This window comes from Pleurodeles waltl, chromosome 8 (genome assembly GCF_031143425.1).
Source record: "Pleurodeles waltl isolate 20211129_DDA chromosome 8, aPleWal1.hap1.20221129, whole genome shotgun sequence".
Classification (NCBI taxonomy): domain Eukaryota; kingdom Metazoa; phylum Chordata; class Amphibia; order Caudata; family Salamandridae; genus Pleurodeles; species Pleurodeles waltl.
This window is the reverse complement of record NC_090447.1, coordinates 176,755,917-176,777,247: the sequence shown is the minus strand read 5'-3', so window position 1 is coordinate 176,777,247 and position 21,331 is coordinate 176,755,917.

Sequence of the window (21,331 nt, the reverse complement as noted above, 5' to 3'; positions counted from 1 at the left end):
AAAAAGTTAGAAAAATTATAGGATGCATAGATAGGAAAATGATGTGAAGTGGATTAACTTGCGGGGAAGAATCTGATATGGTAAGTTCGGAATGGTGAGGTGTATCTGCATCAGCATGGAGTCAATTCAACCTACTGGTGCACATTTTAGTGTTTTGTTGGTTAAAAATCAAAGAAAGTCATCTGGTTAGGAGTTGCCACTAGCAACATGGCACCTTGAATTATATTGCATTTCGGCCTCATGTCTTATGAAGCACAGAAACTCCATGTACAAATTTTAATGCCTTACTTAAAGTGCCACCTGGTAGATTACAACTACACAAGTCAGACTGAAATGAATGTGGCAGTCGTACTGTGTGGAGGGCTATATGCTTAGTATCTGCCTTTTGGCTAGGTTCACAGTACAACAACACCACACACATACAGACACATTTTAAGGTGTGGTGTCTGGCCCAGGTCCCAGCCTTATAGGGGGCCCACTGACAGAACCAGCTTTGTTCTGCAGCGAGTCTTGCCTTGATGACCTTGAATAATTCTTAAACTGATTGTTTAAATATTGTTTTTTTTACTTTTAAGGTGATTGATGTGTGAGAGGCTATTACAGACATTTTGCAGAGTAATGTTGTGTTTACGCTAATACAACATCCATAAAAAAGCTTCTTTAAGATCAAAACATGACCCCACATATGAGAAATGAGTGTCACAGAGATTATTTGCAGTAATATTTGCAGTAATATTAGTGAGCTCCTGAGCGGAGGTCGGTCACTGACCGACGCCCACACTACCTCCCTGGTGCAAGTCACAACCAGTGGCTGACACAAGGTAGGGGTGTTAAAAAATCCTATGGTGCAGTGCACCAGAGTTTTTTTTTAAATTTAATTCCCCGTCGGGGGACATGGAATAGCTTTTGTGTCTCCCGCCGCCCTCTCACCCACCCCTTTGTGACATCAGCGCGCTGCAAGGCATGCTGATGTCACAATCTGTTTTCCCCACCAGCGCAGGAAGCCGAGGTAAGGCTGCTTCCTGCTCTGGTGGGGAAACGGGCCCAAACGGGCCTCCCCACCGTTTGAGAAGGCCTCGTTTGAAAGGGAAGATTCTCCCCCTTCAAACAAGACCTTCCTGAAATGGTTTCCTGGACCTCCATCGCACCACAGCTGCGATCTAGGGCCAGGAAACCCACTAGACACCAGGGATATCACTTGGGGGGGGGGGGTCAGCCCCCTCTGGAAACGTGCTACCCCTCCGGGGGCAAATTTTCTTAAAATGAAATTGACAGGGGGTTGCCAGTGAGCAGGGCCACCCCCTGTGGGGGCAGTTAATTTTATAATAGTTGTATGGTTTCCCTGGGGACCACTATGGCCCCCAGGTAAACCATACAGCTATTAAAAAGACATATAGATCTATATATAGATATATTTATACAGAGAGAGAGAGATAGATCACTTTTGTCAATGCATGTGTGGTTTCCCTGGGGGCTGTGATTGGCACTCAGGAAAACCACACCCACATATAAAAGTGATCTCTTTACAAAAAAACAAATATATATATATATATATATATATATATATATATATATATATATATATATAGAGAGAGAGAGAGAGAGAGAGCGAGAGAGAGAGATTTTCTATATATATATTCGCCACCAGTTCTCTTGCAGTTACAGCTTGTGTCTTCAATGGAATGCACATGCTTCAGCTGTAGCTTTTAGGCAGTAATAAACAAGTCAAGTAACTCTTGTGATTATGTTTCTGCTACAAAAAAATCTGACTTTTGGCTAGTGCCAGTTTTCATGTCTTAAAGTAGAGCAGAAGATTTATATGCCTACTGCAAAGATCAACTCTGTATTTTATGTAACTAGATGAGTGGATTATTAAAGCCAGCCATTACCTGAGCTATAATACAAATGTATGTGCAAGGGGGCTATGGAGTGATGAAGGACACTTGCTGGGTGATAGTGAGGGAATCTAAGTAGGAGGTCATGGGAGTGGGAGCACCAATAATGATTGTTGGACTGGGCGCCAGAGGCGCTAAAGACGGTGACAATTGGTATGTGACAAGGTGAAGTAAAAGTGTGTCTTTTTTGTTTTTTTGAGTGTCTTCAGAGAACGTGCTGATTGAGGGAAGAAGCAAAGGTAAGGTGACTGACCTTTATTGTTGCAAGCATCACACACACCCACCAGCAATGTTGTGACTGTCTACGTAACCTAGTCTTTTAGAGGGAGAGTTTAGCCAATAGCAGAGATGGTGCCTTGTTGGATGTCTGCTGCTCAAGCCCTAACTCGGGTTATAGAGGACAGCTCTGATGTAGGATCAGAGACTGAGACAGCAGATACTGAGACAACATCTGAGGGATAGGACAATGACACACTCTCTGGGAGTGATTTTTTCTGAGGGAGGTGAGGAGGACAGTCCTGCTTTCCCTTCAAAAGCACAGTCTGTGCAGTGGGACAATAGCAGGTTAGCCCAACCCAGAGAACAGGTGCGTGTGGCGACAAGCACAGAGAGAGTGCTCTCTTGTGAGCTCCCCAATTTAGTTCAGCCCCAAATTCCACTGCCCAAATCATACTGTGGAGACATCAAAATTATCTATCACAAAACAACATGGTTTTGTAAGGCAGGCACCTGTGGTTTTGGTCCCAGGCTTGGCGGCCATACAGGGAAACCTACCAAACCCAGACATTACTGGAAACTAGATACCCTGAGGAGTCCACTGAGTTGAGACTTGTGAGGATTACCCAAAGTTTTCTTACCCAGAATACTCTGCAAAGGTGAAATGTTGAATACAAACTCTATTTTTTCTTGCATTTCTGTCACACAAACTACAGGAATATGCTAGGATTTACAAAATTCCTACCACACAGTGTTTCCCCACCTGTCCTGATAAAAACGTTACCCCACTTGAGTGCCTGTACCTAGTGCCTGCATCAGGAATGGATCACCCCAGGGTCAACAGTTGTCCTCATGTAAGGACTAACATTGACCATTGTGTGATCCATTCCTGACACGGGCACTAGGCCTACCCACACGAGTGAGAGTGCCACAACCTACCCCATCCTTGGTTCCCCTAGGTGTCTAGTTTTCAAAAATCACAAATTTGGTGGGTTTTTCTAGGTACCAGCTAAGCTAGAGACCAAAATCCACAGCTAGGCACTTTCCAAAAAAAAGTCAGTTTTCAATGTAAAAAGTTGATCTGGGTAACAGAACCTGGTGAGAGCCCCACAAGTCACCCAATCCTGGATTACCCTAGGTGTCCAGTTTTCCAAAATGCACAGGTTTGGTAGGTTTCCCTAGGTGCAGGCTGAGGTACAGGCCAAAATCTAGGCACTTTCCAAAAAACACGTCAGTGTTCAATGTAAAAATGTTATGAGTCCATGTTGCGTTTCCTGTCACGGGCAGTAGGCCTACCCACACAAGTGATGTACTATTTTTATCGGGAGACTTGTGGGAACACAGAATAGAAGAACAAGTGTTATTGCCGCTTGTCTTTCTCTAAATTGTTTCCTTCCAAATGTAAGACAATGTGTAAAAAAGAAGTCTATTTGAGAAATGCCCTGTAATTCACATGCTAGTACGTGGACCCCGGAATTCAGAGATGTGCAAATAACCACTGCTTCTCAACACCTTATCGTGTGCCCATTTTGGAAATACAAAGGTTTCCCTGATACCTATTTTTGACTCTTTATATTTCACCAAATGAATTGCTGTATACCTGATATTTACTAAAAAACCCATTGCAAGGTGCATTTATTGGCTCTGGGTACCTATGGTTTATGATGAACCCACAAGCCCTATATATCTTCACAACCAGAAGAGTCCAGAAGGTGTAATGATATATTGCTTTCAAAAATCTGCCATAGATGGAAAAAGTCATAGAAGAAAATGTGGACAGAAATGGCTCCTTTTTTCATCTTAATTTCAATATTTTTCTTAGCTGTTACTTTCTGTAGGAAAATCTTGTAGGAGCAACACAAATACCCCCTGCTGAATTCATACTATTTCTACTTTTCAGAAATGTTTAGCTGTCCGGGATCCAGCATTGGTTTCACACCCATTTCTGTCACTAACTGGAAGGAGGCTGAAAGCACCAAAAATTTTTAAAAATGGGGTATGTCCCAATAAAATGCAAAAATTGTGTTGAATAATGTGGTTTTCTGATTCAAGTCTGCCTGTTCCTGAAAGCTGGAAAGATGGTGATTTTAGCACCGCAAACCCTTTGTTGATGTCATTTTCAGAGAAAAACCACATGCTTTCTTCTGCAGCCCCTTTTTCCAATTTTTTTGAAACAAAACATTTTAGCTGTATTTTGGCTAATTTCTTGGTCTCCTCTAGCGAAACCCACAAACTCTGGGTACCTTTAGAATCCTTAGGATGTTGGAAAAAAAGGACACAAATTTGGCTTCGATAGCTGCTGTGGACAAAAAATTCTGAAGGCCTAAGCACAAACTACCCCGAATAGCCAAAAAGGGGCTCAGCACTGGGGGAGGGTGGGAAGGCTCAGCAGCTAATGGGTTAAAATATTGAAAACACACGTATTAGATGTAAACACATTTAGAATTTGGCCAAGTGTGTCTGCACACTGTCAATGACCTGGCCAAAGAGGGTATGAAAGAGTTAAAAGTGGATCATAAATTCAAAACTGTTCTGAACAGGGACCCCCAAAATATGTTTGTCCCAGGGCCCCCAAAACTCCTAAAATGTCCCTGCATACATGCATAAATGCATTAGTTACATGTTTACCAACGTTGCAGGTCTGAAGAAGGGGCTTGATCTTGTGAACTTCCTCAATAACGTGACCTTTGCACTGAGAACGCTTCTTGACGTACTTAATGTGCATGATATGAAAAGGATGGTGTAAGCTCTGAGATAAACTGCTTGGGTTGATGGAAGAGTTTTCAGGTAGGAGAGCTGCATGCGGACTTGCCTTCAGTTAGATATAGTACAAGCAGCCCTTCTTCAGTCCTATAGTTTTCAAAAGATGCCTTACAGTCTGCGTTGATGTCCTGCTGTTTTCCCCTTGCAGTGGAAACTTGCACTGTGATCATGAAACAAAGCTAGTATGTAACATTGATGAAAACTCTGTAAATAGTTACAGAAAATAAAGAAAAAAAATGAAATTTAAAACAATTCCAGCTCTAACGCCCACCTCTCAATACAGAGGTATAGGGACCCTTGAAGCAGATGGTGAAGTTACACATTCAGTTAGCACCCGAAGCAAAAGGACAGACAGACATGGACTGGAGTGGCAGTGGGACCAAGGCAGCAAACTACACAATAAGGGGAGGAGTCCAGTACTGAAATATTTCATGCACGCCCAACTCATGATTACAGACTGGATGGCACTTGGCACCAGATAATGCCAATATGCTGCTTCAGCAGCAGGCACGATGAAGCTCTAGCGGCTAAACCAATGATACAAGTCTCAAGCTTTCACAGCTCCCAGAGTCAGTGATGATGGACTTAAAGTCACACGTGTTCACCAGCCTGTCCATTCAGGATATTAGAAACAGGATGGTGATCAGTGGATGGTGTTGGAATGGGGTCAGAAGGACAATGTGGAGTGCAATATTGACACCTGCTCTAGCCCAGGGTGCCAGTCAGGCAGTTCAACAACAATGCAAGTTGTAGTTTTGGTGGGCTGAAGTCAATACTAGGGGAATGTGGGGCACAGTACCAAGACTGGCTCCAGGCCTATGGGCAGATGAACAGCAACGGTGCAAGGAGATGCTACTGTGAGCAAGGTGGCAGTGAAGGACTCTTTCCCGCCGTTCACTTGATCCTTTCCAGTGTGAAGGTTCCCAGTGTGAAAGCATAGGCAAAGAGGCACAATGTCATCACTCAAAAAAAAAAAAACAACACTCCAATAACCAAACGGCCGGCCAGTGTATGGATTAAAATTACGAATAACTATTGCATCAAGGTTAGTGGCTGATGAGGGCTGAGTTATTGCTCCTCTCTAGGTATGCTAATTGTAGGAGGATCAGAAATGGAAGCAATGGCTCAAGATGTTGACCAAAACTCCCTTATGTGTATTGTACATTATGTATATTGTGTTTTATATTGTGAGTTATTTACAATAACTCCGGGAGACAGCTAAGGCTGTCTGTACCTCAGACCTGAAAAGGACAGATGGCAAAACCTATACACCATTTATTGCTTAATTCAAAATTCAAGCATAGTGGAAGGTGCCTGGCACAAGACTTTTGTGTAACTTCTCAACGTCTACCTCAAACCTTTGGTCACCCAAACAATTCCTGCTTGTGGTATAATATCCATCTCGGGGTATTTAATCATCATGGCAATATCCTTGCATTGGAAAGTAGATCATGACCAACACAACCAAAAAGTGAAGCAGGACTGCTAACAATGCATCATGAAGATACTTACACATAACCACCTAAGTTGTTTTGCAGGTGCACAAGAGCCATTGCTCCTATAGAGCTACTGCTAATGTGTGAAAGGTGTGTGTTGGGGGCGGGGTAAAAGGGGGGTAGGATTAGACCCACCACCACCACCCCTGCACCACAGAGTGCTTGTCAGGGATAACCTATAATAACACTCTGATATGGTTTGGGTTGTAGGGTCACAAGAGCTGTCCAACCTTTAAAACACTACAGGAGGGAAAACCCTCCTCTTAAAAACGACATCCTCCTAATGGGAGATTTGGACGTCATCATTAACACCCTTGCAAAATTCACCAGTGTAAGACATTAGACTTCCCAAGAAAATGCAGAGGCCAACAGGTCACAGAATAGTCAAACAGTGTGCTATACAATAAGTGTGTAACATAGAGGCATATACGTTTTATTTAGTGAATTAAGCAGTACTTTGACTTGCAGATTTTTACTCTGGAATCTGATGGGTCTAAGACATGTACACAGGAGGCTGTTATAAATGCTTGTAAAATGTGGTACCATTTGGCTTCGACAAACAACCTCTAAATCAAGGGAACGCGTGAAGAGGAGGAGTACAAGTTGCCCTATTGACTCCACGTGCAACAGGGTCGCCGTCCTATGTTTCTTCTTGTCATTTTGTAACAAGATGCGAACGCTGGAGATGCAGGCCAGGACGGAAATGGCAACGTAGAAACAAAGATCGAGAACGTCTCAATGGTTGAAAGATTGTGGCAGTTAGTTATCTAAAGTTTGTTTGAGATGCTTTACAGGGACAGTCACAGTAAATAAAAAGTCAGTGGCAAACATTCTTAGTTCTCTCTATCTGGAATTCAATTCCACCCAGCTCACAAAACCTATCCCTGGTTATAAAATTGCAGTTCTTTGCTGTTAGTTGCCAGAAAACATGTAGCAGACAAACGTGGATGCAAAGGGAAATGCGCGTTACCTTGGAACGTATGTTTGCACTTTGGAAATAGGGAATAGCTCTATAAAATCCACCATCTCTTTTTGTATTTTGCTTTATTTGTTTTCATTTTAAAAAGAAAGAAAAAACCTTGACAGGTGCTTTTTACAAGTCACTATCTAGAAACACTCAATATGTTAGTAAACATCAGCCCAGACAGTACTCCAACCAATCAGATTTATTTAGTGTTCTAGCTGGAAAACAACAGTAACTATGTACAAACTTGCCCTACATTGTCAAGTGCCTAAGTCAACACACTGATGTTCCAAAATACTGAAGCACCCCACTTCTCAGGAAGCCTACCATCATTCTGGAATCATGCATCTGGTTTCCCCATCACCAACACGCAACATTCGCTTCCGAAAGAAGCAATCTATCCTGGAGGGCTCATCTCTATGGATGGATTGAGCGCCGGAGAAGTCCGAGGGGCTACCGGGCACAGTCCATCATCCCAGGGCTCTTCTGTCATATAACTACGTCCATTGCAGTAAAAGTCACTTGAATCAATAGCAATGATCAGTGGGTTTACAAACGATACACTCACAAGGTAACCAGCGGCGGTGATATATAAGAACACAGACCAAATGCTGCTGTAGAGTGACTGGTCACGGTACAAGAGATACAACCAATGCAAAGATATTGCGAAAAGCAAAAAACAACACCCATTTATTGGATAAGTAAACAGCCGTGGACAAATAGGTAAAGAGAGCGCACAGAATTTATGTCGATATTTGACATTCCTAACGAAAGAAGTTAAAGTCACTTTGGATGTGCTTAGAATCATACTTCAGCGCTATTCTAACAAAATGCAAATTAAGGTCGTTAAAATGCAATCTGAGTACACTCACCTCATTAATATTTATGCTGTCCTTCCGATTTGGTCAATTTGATGGAATCCATTGTAGGTTGTATATGAGCTACCCTTCACAACATAAAAATGTATGCACAGTTGGGCAAGGTGATGTATTTTCAACAAGAGTTACAGCATGACTAAAAATGCCTCTGCAATCAATTGATGAATCACCTCATGCCAGGTTGATAGTTCTGTTGAACGTTCCATACCACATTGTAAAAGGCAGTGCTTAATTTGAGCCGGTAGTTGCTGGTCGGGGCCACTGGCACTCATTTTTGGGGACAAGCACTTATTTTTCCTCATTAAACCGATAGCAAGACAGGGAAAACACAAAAAGCAGAAAGACAGAGGAAGAGAAAAAATGCAAAACTGTCTAAAGGGAGAAATCAGGATCCTGCAAGAATGAGATAAAAGGGACTGAAAGTGTCTGGGGTGGATTGAAGATGCTTGAGGTGGATTCAAGATCATGTTTAGTGTGAGGACATTTAATTGCACTGGTCGCAAGCATTTGAGCAGAGCTTTGGTTACCAGTACTCATTCTCTTACAAACTAAGCACTGCCTCTAAACACTCTCCACTTTAAATCACTGCCTCAGCGAGAGAAAAATCTTCATGTGTGACTCTGCCATCATCCCAGCAAAATGTAGGTAGTGAAGTCAAATATCACGGTTCAAGGATAAAAATAATGTTCCTATGAGTAACTCTATATGTATTTGTTGTTCACGACTGTAAGGTTGGGCCAATGGAAGCGTTGACAGCAATGACACCTAGAAGAAAAAAACATTGATGTTATATTCTGGGGTTCAGATGTAATCCTGACCCGTGGGCAGTGCTTAATTTGAGCTAGTGGCCTACCAGTATTCATTTTTGGGGACAGGCTCTTATTTTTCTTTTTCAGAAATTAACTGCAAGGAAGAGACAGAAAAAACATACAAACAGAAAAGAAGAAGGAAGAGAAGGATTGAAAAAGAGGTACTAACAGGGAACATAGGGGCCAGCAAGAGTGAGATGAAGGGCCAGCAGTGTCTGGTGGTGGGTTAAAGAGGCCTGAGTTGACTTGAACAATAGGCAACCTTAGTATTAGGTGTGTCAATTTTTAATTGCACTACCAGAGCATAGATTCGGTCACCAGTACTCATTTGTTTACAAATTAAGCACTTACTTTGACATCAATGTGTCTTCTGTTAACAGGCAAGGATTGGATAGGTCATCACAACATACACAGCCTTAGCTGTGTGTGGTCGAAAACCTATCGTCTACACTACAATAATACACCAAATCATCTCCCTGCTTATTATTGGATTGCGTTACAGTCTAATTGTTTGATGCTCTTGAATTATGGCTTTCCTTTTTTCTTGTTTTTTTCCCTTCCCTGGAACCTAGCTTCTTTACCATCATTTTGATTGGATGACTTAAAGTATTCTTGGCTACAAAAGTAATGGAAAAGCAATGTGAGAGCTTGATATTAGTTTGTGTAAGTGTATTGTTCAGGATGGTTACTGGATAGTGTAGTAACAATAGAAAGGTGTAGTGCCAGTAGAAAAGATGGTACTTAAGCAGTGTCACACATTTAAATAAATGACCCAGCCCAGAAGGTGTAATACATTTAGAATAATGAGAGTAATGGTAGGGAAAATGAGTGGTCCCTAAGGGCCTGATTTAAAGTTCGACAGATGGGTTTGCTCTATCACAAACGTGATGGATATACCATCCACAGTATTATGATTCCATTATAGCCTATGGAGATCATAAGACAGCGGACGGGATATCTGTCACATTTGCAACAGAGTAACCCATCAGCCAAACTCTAAATCTGGCCCAAAGTTACTTCTGAACACAAAGAAACACTTCACAGTTGTAAATGATGAGCCTGGGCAAGGGCATACTGTGATGATGAGGGCTCAGGTGCAGGAAATATCTGCGCTTCTTAATATATTTTTGCACTCTCTCTCAAAAGTCCCCTAGAGACAAGTGCCACACATTAATTCACTCATCATCTAATTCTCTCACACAGGTCCCACAGCATGCTGGGCATGTCCTTTCTCTCCCAAATATCTCTCTTTCATCTAGAGAGGGGTCAACCTCTCACTCACTCACTCACTCACACACTCACTCACTCACTCACTCACGGCCTAAACCACATGGGTCTTGTAAAGATTTTCAAAAAGCATAAAGACCTGATACCCTTTTTGACTCATACTGCAGCCACCTTTTAGCAGCCCAGGACAACTGCAGAAAAATAAAGGGATGGTGAAATTGGCTGGCATAGGAAAAAGAAGAACTAAGGCCCACTATAATTGTTGGTGGCCCACTATAATTGTTGGTGTGGTGGAGGACTTAACGTCCAACAGGTCGAGACTACTCTGCCCATCACATTTAGAAATTATTGTCATGTCAGCGGTCATTTCTAAAGCATTGGCAGGAACCGTCGTCTTGGTGGTTCCTGTCTTTGCTGTTGACAGTGTTTTGCAGGACTCAGGCAACACAACAGATCCCCCTACCAAATTGTTTTATTCTATATTTTCAAAAAGATAATACTGAAGTGAAATGTTCTTTTTGAAAATAAAAAAAACATGCTCCCCTTGCCATGGGAGTCCTCTCCTAATGTGAGGGGAGCATTTAGCAGTTTTTTCACTGCCTCTTACCGCCAGGGTTTTGCAGGCGCTGATGGGCAGTGAAAACTGACCTTTAATTCCACCGATCTACTTTAGATGGCTGGAATTAGAGCTTTGCCTACAATGGGCCTTACTCCGCAGGGCTGTCGGAGGGGTTTAATCATGACGGAGTTGGAGTAGTCTCTGCTGTGAATAAACTTAAGGTCTGCCTGCATTTAAATTTGGTGGGTGGACCATTAGGTTGGCTTTTTAGATATTCCTTTGGCATTGCAGTCAAGTCTCTATACTACCAAGAAATAAATTATGCCACAACGACATAGACACCCCCTCAAGGTTTGCTGCAGAATTCTAAAGCTTCCAGCAAGCAACAATCTCGCAGCTTTGCAACCAAAAGACCCACAGTCAGAGGATGCTTTATTTTAGTAGCATCCATAATCATGTCCAGCACACCACTCTACAGTATCTGGTCAGAGGTGGGTGTTAAGGGCTTTGAGAGCTAGGACATCCTCTCAGCTCAGAGGGCCAGCTGGTCCAGCCAATCTCAGATCAGCACATTCGAACACAGATTCATTTACTCTCGCCAAAGAAGGCATGATGCAGGGCTTGAGAAGGAAAGGTCTGACATAAGTTACCTGCCAGTGGAAGTAGGCAAATGACTGTTTCTTTAGAGTGCTTAATACTGGCAGTATATCTAGAATGCCTATCTATTTATAAAGAAGAAGTAAGACACATACTCCAGCTCCTAGATGACCAAACTGGATTAACCCTACCTATCTGAAAGGCAAGGCTTGATTAATTAGAGAACACTGCCTTGCAACCCAACATCCCACATGCTCAGTACTAAGAGTGAAACAAATCACATCATTTTTCCGCTTGAAACTTTACAAAATTTCATACATATTTTGGGCAATTAAGCATTTAATGTGAAATGTGGTATGCTTCGGGTAAAAAAGTCTTGCAAGATACCAAAAGGAGGCTGGTTCAAGTACAAAAATGGCTTGGTGAGCTATTTTCTTCGCAAACAAGTTTCGTTTGCACAATAATTACACAAAAATATGTAATATAAATTTGGAAGTATTTGGGGAATTTGTGTAAAGCTAAATCAGGCAAGTAAGTGGAATTCATCAGCATAATTAAATTTCCATTCAGGTTTACGTAGAACCCACCTGGTAGGCTAGTGGTATGAAGTGAGCACTAGGTCACACTCAGCGCGCATGAAACTCCCAAAAAATGCAGAACTGGTTAGCGGAAACACTGCAGCTGACAGCAGAAGACATTAAAATGGCACATCCCTGACATTAATTGACTAATACAGGATTCAACAGCCCTCATTACCACTAATTGCATACACCCACAAATACCGCTACTAGGCAGTGGACATGCCTTCCATCCTAGAAAACAAGTAACTAGGTACAGTCCCTGGTCTCTCCCATCAAATATCAAGAACTGTAACCCACAACTTTATCAGATTGGTGCATAATCCTAACATAGGAACAAACCCATTCACATGACTACTAAGACATCTTCACAAGTGGAATCATGTTGGGTCTGCAATAGAAAGCTTGGAATAAGTGCTGGAAAAGAGGGGGATCCAGGTGGATCACGGATCTGGGAGCTACCGCTAAACAAGACTGGGATCTGTGCTGGCTCCAGTGAAATTTTCTCACTTTATCCCAGTCCAATTTACTGACATCAGGACACATTCTGCGGCCATTGCACTTTGTGGGCTTGGTGTTCAGAGCAGCTGTCTGCAAGGGGTGAGAGAGCTGGCCCCAACACAAGTACCTCACTTAAGGGGCCATCAGCACTCCTTTTGTTGGAGTCTTATCCTGGATGAGAGATCGCTGAATTTTAGCACTGCGATGCCAATGCCATTAGAAACACAAAGTTATTCAGCTGATAATTAGCTATATAGCACTTACTGATAAGTGTTGATTACTGGGAATAGAAGCCTTTTTGAGCAACTTTAGAATAAAGAATGATTCAGAAAAAAACATTAAAGTTTTAGGGGAGAGGATGTGAGGCCAGAGCTGCTGACATGGAGCTGGGGAGGCAGGTTTGAGCCTTGGCATTGGTCCAACATCCTGTGATTCTGGGCAAATCACTTAATCTCCCTGTGCCTACCATTTCTTTGTGTAACATAACTGTAAGCTCATGTAAAGCATTCCAGTACTTTCGGGTTGAGTTAGTGCTATATTAAACCGCCAAAAAAAAGTTTACGTACAGCTGCTGAATGCCAATGTATAAGTAAATAAGTTATGTATGGACTGAAACTTCTGAATTACGTGTGATTTACATGTGACACAGGCATCTCTGCAACAAAAGCAGAAGCCCACTGAGCTATCTAGAAAAACATGCAAATCAGTGAGCTGAATATTACATGCTTTGCAACAAGCAAATTAACATTCTTTGATATGTTATTATGAGTGATAGACTGCAAACGGATCACTCAAGAAAGTGCATTAACCACTAAGGTTAGCTTACCAGTTCCATACCCTGGAACTTGATGGATAGAGAAAGATTGCAACAGCAGGTGCCTTAACGCCATAAGATAGTTTAAAATACACCACGTTTGTGACCAATTAAGTTAACAAGAACAGATGTACTCTCATGTTTGTCCTTGTTCCTATTTCTTTTGGGGCATAGTTATTAAAAATGTAATTCATAGGTTGACTGACAGACTCCGCCCATAATGATTTCACCCTCTTTCTACAGTCCCCCGATTACTAAGAATTTAGAGCTATTTTTTCCATTTCCAGCATTTAAAAAGCCACCCAAAGGTTGTCTTATGCCATACCTGTTTTGGGTTGCTCGCTACAAAAGCAGTAACATAACATGACATGAGCAATCTCTGAACTATGTACACCACTACATATTCTGGCATATGTAGCGTAACATACCAATATGCAAGAGATAGCTGCTCGGCAGTGTAAAAATTACGGAAGAGATATTGCATACTTATTGTATGGGATAAAGACAGTGAAATGTAAAACGATTAAAAAGAACAGGTCTGAGCAGTCTAAATGGTCGCCTACTCTCAAGGTCAACAGCTACGGCTTTGCAGAATTGTTATACTATCAGAGACCTCAGCTCGCTCCCAAAGTCTTCTAAATAGTGTTCGTTTTAAAATCCAGGCATATTTCTTGTTCCAATGTGTAGCAAGAGTACAATGGGTGCCATTACAGGTGAGGTAAAGGAGCTCTCCTACCCACAGTTTAATAGATTAAGAAGTGCTGTAAATAGGCTGGGACTCGTCTGTACTAAGTACAGGCACTTTTTAGGGTTGCGCGTGTAAGCGCTCTGGCCTGTTGTAATCTCTGTGGGCTTTTAACTAAGCCCATTCATTCTTTGTTGTGCTTGTCTCAAAAAGTTCATTTTTATTGCTGCGTTTTGTGAAATGTCCCTAATTTGTGCACTGACTTCTCTCCCAGGTGATTTCACTAAGTGAACATGTTTGTTGGCCATCACACTACCTCACGTTTCCTCCTGTTACAGCGTGTGATGGCCCCTCCTCCTGCTTCAGTTTGCCTTTCATCCCAGCCGCGATCCTCTCTAGACATTCACACAGGAAGCCAATAACTCTCGCGCTCACAGTCATGGCGGCCGTGGCCTTTGAATTGACTTGCTTCTGTCAACTATTTTACTTTTCATTTTCAATTTATGTGGCGAGAAAAGTCCAGTTAGGAATTTACAACCCTAATAGCTCTAACTCAAGCAAACGTGAGACCCATTGAATTGCAAATGCTTGCTAGTTTTGTCCCCTTTCGCACCAGAACTTTTTTAGGACAATGGAAAGTACCGGTACTCACAGTGGCCCAGCATTGGCGCAGGTAACGTTGTGCTCAGCAACGTATATTCAAACCATCCCGCAGCCGAGGATGAACCACACAGAGAGCAGTATACATAATACTATCACTATGCAGCACCTATTTATCTTTTCAATTGGCTAATTAGGTTCAGCAAGGTGGAATGTCTAGGCTGCTGCAGGCACAATCTCTGCCTGTCTGCATCTACTTTTGCAGCTCGGCCAGACTGTCCCTGTGCCTCCTGGCCTCACCTGAGAGCATTTAATCCAGTTCATGTCAGCTGGCTGGAGGACCAGACCAACTACCTCACATCTCCAGGACTCTCACTAGAACTCCAAGGCAAAGCATGAAGATTAAGAATGCCTTCATCTTCTGGTAAACTGCAGGAAACTAGTCCTGTATTGGCCAATGGCGCAGCAGCTGAGTTTTTTTTGTAAAGTGGTGCGCTTTCTTAACATCAATAAAAGCAACATGCTGTATATCTTTTTAGCCTGCAATGTGTCAGCTTTGTACTGCAAGAACAACATGGGATAGCCAGATTTATGTGCCTTGTGCAATGTAAAACTTGCATTAATTCAAACAGTGTCAATGAATATCCCTCACGCACCAAGCTCTTAACACAAGTTACCAGACAGTAAGAATGTAGAGGCAACAAAGGGGATGTGGCACAATGTCCAAAACTGCCAACTGTGGAACTGTAGAACTAGGTTTGTCAACACAATATCCTGTCATTGTGGAAAGGTTATTTAAAAAAAAAAAAATGACTCTTCCCCAAAGAAATTGACAACGAGGACATGCGCAGTAGTACATATTTGTTAGGATGTTGCCTTTTATTTAATTCAAGAATTTGGTTACTCTCTCAACTTCCAGCATCCTTCTGGCACTGCCAAATCAATTTCTAAATGTTTCAGTTAGTTGCTAGCCCCATCAACGCCAGATGCTGCTTTTGTGTGTGTCTGAACATAGGGCCTCAGTCATATTTATTAGCATTTATTGGTAGAATTGCAGAGATAATTCTATTTGTTCACACCCTCTCTGACATACTTACAATGCATGCACATTTCTTGCATGTAAAGCCTGACAAAGTTAAAAACATAGCCCCACCCCCGTCATGCCCCTTGTCCATAAGTCCATTTGGTGAGCACCTGCACTTTTTTTTCTCCATTTAAAACACTGAGATTAAGGCATGAATAATTGGGCTCCAATGGGCTCCACACACTGCTTGGCCAGTCTCGGCTCAGTTTCCCACCGACGGATAGGTGTTTTCAGTGAGAGCTTTGTTGTGTGTTGCTTATGTCAATGTTATGACGTATATGGGTTCCAAGTTCCGAGGTGATACCGAGGCTCGACTGGTGACAGTTGGGGACTTGGTGTCTGAGGAGCGTGGTGCCCTGTTTCCTGTGTTGCCGTACTTATATTAAAAAGAAGAATCCTTATGCACTTACCGTCTGGTATCCATTTGTGAGGATACTGACCACTACAATTTGGCAACGAGCTGGTTGGTGAGCCCATGCATGGTCTTCTAGGTGGAGAATCCTCATTGGTGTTGTCAGGATCAGTATATGTGGCTCAGTCGGAGCAATTCCAGCGGATCATCGGACTGCAACAGTCAGAGCTTGCAGATGCCGGTAAAAAGGGAGGATTTACTTTGTTTTTGGGGCCAAGTATTTCACCGTTATACTGCACATGGATACGTGTGTGACAGACACTGCCTACATGTTGCAACGTCACTTTTGAGGTCGCAGTGCATACGCTGCCTACGTTACTTGGTGGCCATCTTTAATTACTGATACCAGGAAAATGTAGACGCTTTTCAAGACACTTTTAGAGCTCTTTCAAATACACGTTGCTTAAACGAAACATAATAATTAACGCTTGAAGGACGCTTTGCTAAACGCATTGCTAGGCAAATAGGCACTACAGGAAGTACAGGAAACTGGGGTAACAGGGAGAAAAAAAAAAGAAGAAGAGATACTAAAAGGGATCTTTAAGTTACAGGAAAACAATAATATTTCATCGCACCTTTGCACAGTGCAATATGGCTCAGCAAAATTTCACTATCAATCCACTACAAGCACTTTGGTCCACAGGAAATGAACCAATCCTAAAATGGGTGGAATGGAAAGACTATTTTTTAAATTATATTTATGCAATTGATGAAGAGAATAAAATTACATAAGAACAGAAGAAAAAAAAAATTCTGCACTCGTTAGGCCCTCTTGGATTAAAAACGTACAACAAAATGCCGAAAATTCCTGGAAATGGGGATTTGAGTGTTTTCATTGCTGCTCTACAAGAGCTTGATAAGTATTTTGCTCCAAAGGTTTGCATGGGTATCCTCAGATATCAATTTTTTCAGCTTAAACAAGGTAAAGAAGAGTCCGTAGATGATCATGTGGCGGAGTTAAAAAGACTAGCAATTTATTGTAAATTTGGTGCAATCCTGGACAATTTGATAAGGGACTAACTTGTAATGCATACTAGTAATCAAACCATACAAGAAAGGTTGTGGATTAATGGAGATACACCATTGGAGGATGTCTTAGCAATGGTACGGAAGGCAGAGATATCGGGAAGGTGTGCCTTGGAACTTAAGCAATCTGATAAAGGAAGTGAATGTGTTCATAAGGTGACAAACCGGAAACAAGTGAAGGAACAAGTCACAAAGAAAACTAAGATAACAGTGAGAGATGATGGTATGGGTGCGGGAGCAAAGATCATTTAGCATACGCTAAAATGTATCCTGTGTTGAAACAGAGGTGTAGTAATTGTGGCATCCATGGACATTTTGCAAGAGTGTGTAGAAGGAAAAGGAAAACTGTGAAATGCATATATGATGGCAAGAGTCAGAGTGGAAGTGATGAGGAGGAGAAAAATACATACACAGGAAATGCTGGTAGTGTACCATGGAAGTTTGTACTAAATATAAATGACAACAGTGCGAATGACAGACCTGTATGTGAAATGGAAATTGGTGGTGTTCCAATTATGATATATGCTGATTCAGGGTTACCTTTTACCATAGTCAATGGAGAAGTGTGGAGGAGGAATTTTGTGGAGAAAATTGGTACACAGTTGTTGAAACCGGATAAAAATCCTGAAAGTTATACTGGCGAGAAGATTGATCTTTTGGGGTTCAGATGGTTACTATTTTCATTTAAGAATAGGAATGCTAGGGGAAATCTTTATGTGGTTAAAGTGGACCATCGGTTCTTGGATGGAAGGACCAAGGAAATTTCATATGATCTTGGAGCCAAGCAGTGAAGAGAAAGTATTGGTGATGAACCACGGAGGTTTTTTGAATGTGGAAATGGTGAAGTCCCCAAAGGTGTTCAGTAAACAATTGGGGAACTTGAATTAATTTGAACACGACATTGTGCAAAAGGGTGATGATGTTTTGAAAATACACAAATTGAGGACTGTACCCATAATTATAAGGGACGATGTATCTAGGGAATTAGACTAACTGGTACAGATGGATGTTATTGAACCCATAGAGCGCTCAGAATGGATTTCACCAATGGTAGTGGCTTGATGCAGCAATGGGAAAATTTGTGTATGTATAGACTTGTGTCATTTGAACAATAACATTGTTGTTGATCGTTTTCCATTACCAAGGATCACAGAAATCGTCTCAAGTCCTAAAGGGGCAAAATGGTTCTCAACCATAGACTTATCTGCAGCCTATCACCAAATTTCGCTTTTACCATAGGTCAAGGAAACTCATAGCATTCATCACACCTTTTGGGTGCTTCCAATTTAAAAGGATGCCATTTGGCCTAGCATCGGCTGCTGCTGTGTTTCAGAGTTTAATGCATACGTTATTTGGGAAGATGAAAAGTGTGATGTACTTTCAGGATGATATATTGGTGTTTGGGGAGCGCAAGGAAGTACATGATGAGAGATTACGGAAGGTGCTAGGAGTGTTAGAGGAAAAGGGTCTAACAGTGGAATTGAGTAAATGCAAATTTGCCGATAGGAGTGTAAATTATCTAGGACATGAAATCAATGATGAAGGAGTGAAACCTAAATCATCTTTGATTGATGCCATTGTTAGTGCACCATCTCCTATCAGCAAAGATGATGTTAGGTCATTCCTAGGGGATGGCGGAATATTGTGCAAAATTCATTCAAAATTTTGCGTAAAAACGTTTACAACATACGTTTACTAAAAAAGAATTTGAAATTTGTATGGAATTCACAATGTGAGAAGGAATTTGTTAGAATTAAGAAAGAACTAAGTAAGGTAGCTCATCTAGAGAGTTTCAATCCTAAGTTAGACTGCTTTTTGACAAGAGATGGCAGTAACAGGGGTCTAGGTGCAGTTCTGTCACAAAAAGATAACAAAGGCAAAGAAACAATTATTTTGTTTGCTTCCTGGTCCTTATCACCATCGGAGGAGAAATATCCCATCATAGAAAAGGAGGCATTGGCTTGTGTACGGGCATTACAGCATTTTCGCATGTTTGTTTGGGGGAAGACTGTCACCATCCAATGTGATCCTAATCCTCTTTTCAAATTACTTACGTGTGAAGGAAGTGTGTCTGTTTCAGCGAGAATTGCTAGGTTATCTATGAGAATGAAGGATTACTTGTACCGCATGGTGTGTGTACCGGGTAAAAATAATTGTGTTGCTTACTGTTTGTCTAGGATGCCCAGTTTGTTAGAAAAATTTGAGGAGGACACATGGAATGATTTTAAAGTGGCTTTGATACATGGTTCTGGTAAACCGGCTATCAAAGGAAGAGTATTGGGAGAGGGAGATGGAAAAAGATAGTGTTACAGTTAGTTTTGAAATATGTTTTAGAAAGTTGGCCTAAAAAGGATCAGTTATCTGAGTTGTGAAGACATTTCTGGGAAGTTAGGTCTGAACTTTCAGTGGATAGGGATGTCATTGTCAGAGGTAAGAAGATTGTTCCTCCTTGTGGACTGCGGGAAGCAGTTTTGGAACTCTGCCATGAGGGGCATTTTGGTATTGTTAGAACCAAATCTATTGTTAAGGATTTATTTTGGTGGCCTGGGATAGACAAGGCTACAGAGAAGTTTGTTATGTTTTGTGAAGTGTGTCCAGTGACTGATAAGAGTCTGCGTACTCTGAGACCGCCGATGGATCAGAAGCTCTTGCCTAAGCAACCTTCGGAAAGTGTGGCACTGGATTTGTTAAGTCCTGTAGAGGAGTTGCAAGAATATGTAATTGTATTGATGGATTTGTTCTCTAAGTGACCAATGGTTGAAACTGTGGAAAAGGCGGACAAGAACAGTTTTGAAATTTTTGGACAGGACGTTCTGGTCGGAAGGAATTCCTGCATCCTTGTTGAGTGATAATGGTGTTCAGTTTGTTTTTAACATAGCTAAAACATATTTTGAGAGAGTGAGTACAAAGCATAAGACTACTTCCTTGTATAATCCCAGTGGGAATGGCACCGTAGAAAGATTCAACAGGGTTATCAAGGGGGGTATTCAGAGTGCCATGAAGCAATGTAGTGACTGGCACACTGCTGTACGAAAGGTGGTCTGGGCATATAGGATTTCGGAGAATGATAGCACAGGGTTGAGCCCTTTTGTGATAATGAGGTGATGGAAACCAAGATGCAAATTTAGTCCTGCATGGTTGACGAATGCTGAAGTTGAACAATGGTCGCCTGACTTGGTATGGTATAATTTAGAGAAAACACAAGAAAAAACTAAAGCATATTATGATAAAACCATGGTGTTAAATCTGTCAGTATTCAGGTGGGAGACTGGTTTTGGGTAAAAAAAAACCTATAAAGTGAAAAAGGAGAGAGTCAATATTTTGACCCAGAACAAGTAAAAGAAGTCTTGCATTATGCTGTTAAACTTGGAAATGGCAAAGTATGAATTTTTAAACGTGTTGCTTTACATTCAAATGGACAGGAGAGGGAAGGCTCTGAGGTAAATGCGAGAGAGATAATTGAAGGGAGAAAGACCTCAGATTGGTTGGAGGATAATGTGGAACTAGTGGAAAGGAATTAGAGGGATGAGACAACAGGTATTAGTCGTGAGGATAGTATTAGTGAGTGTGAAGATAATTTAAAACGAAATGGACAGAAAACTGTTGATGGGTAATTGAATGTTAGGAAGAGGAAAGTAATACCTCCTAGTTGGTTGAAGGATTTTGTTGTGGGGTACACCTCAGCAATTCAGGGTCCAGTATGGTAACTTATAGCTACATACGTAGTTGGATGCTTTTTCTTTTTTAAAGTCATATTAATTTCTACAAAGGTGATTGTAAGTTAGTGAAAGTTTATTAAAGGGGAAGATGTGATGGGTATTACTTGTGTTGTGTTTTTATTGGTTTCTTTTTTTAAATATATATAGTTGTTTAAGTTTTATCTTTAGGTTCTGTAAGGGGATTTTAAATTGTAATTTTATGTCAAGACCAGAGGCTCCTATTATGCTTATCTTTCCTTGCTTTAATTGAACAGCAGCAGTCAACTATAACAACTACAAATCCTAAGTGGCAAGAAAAGTGAGCCAATGGGAAGAAAAAGGTAGTTCAATAACAGTAACAAATCATGAATGCATACACGTATTATGATGTCACTTGACTGTGAACAGCCCTCTTTTCTTGCTGCTCGCAGTCAAGTTAAGTACTACTTTGAATGCTTACGTTATTATTTCAGTATTTATATCCATATACGTGTCTTTATTTAATTGCTTATTCAATTTACAGTTTTAG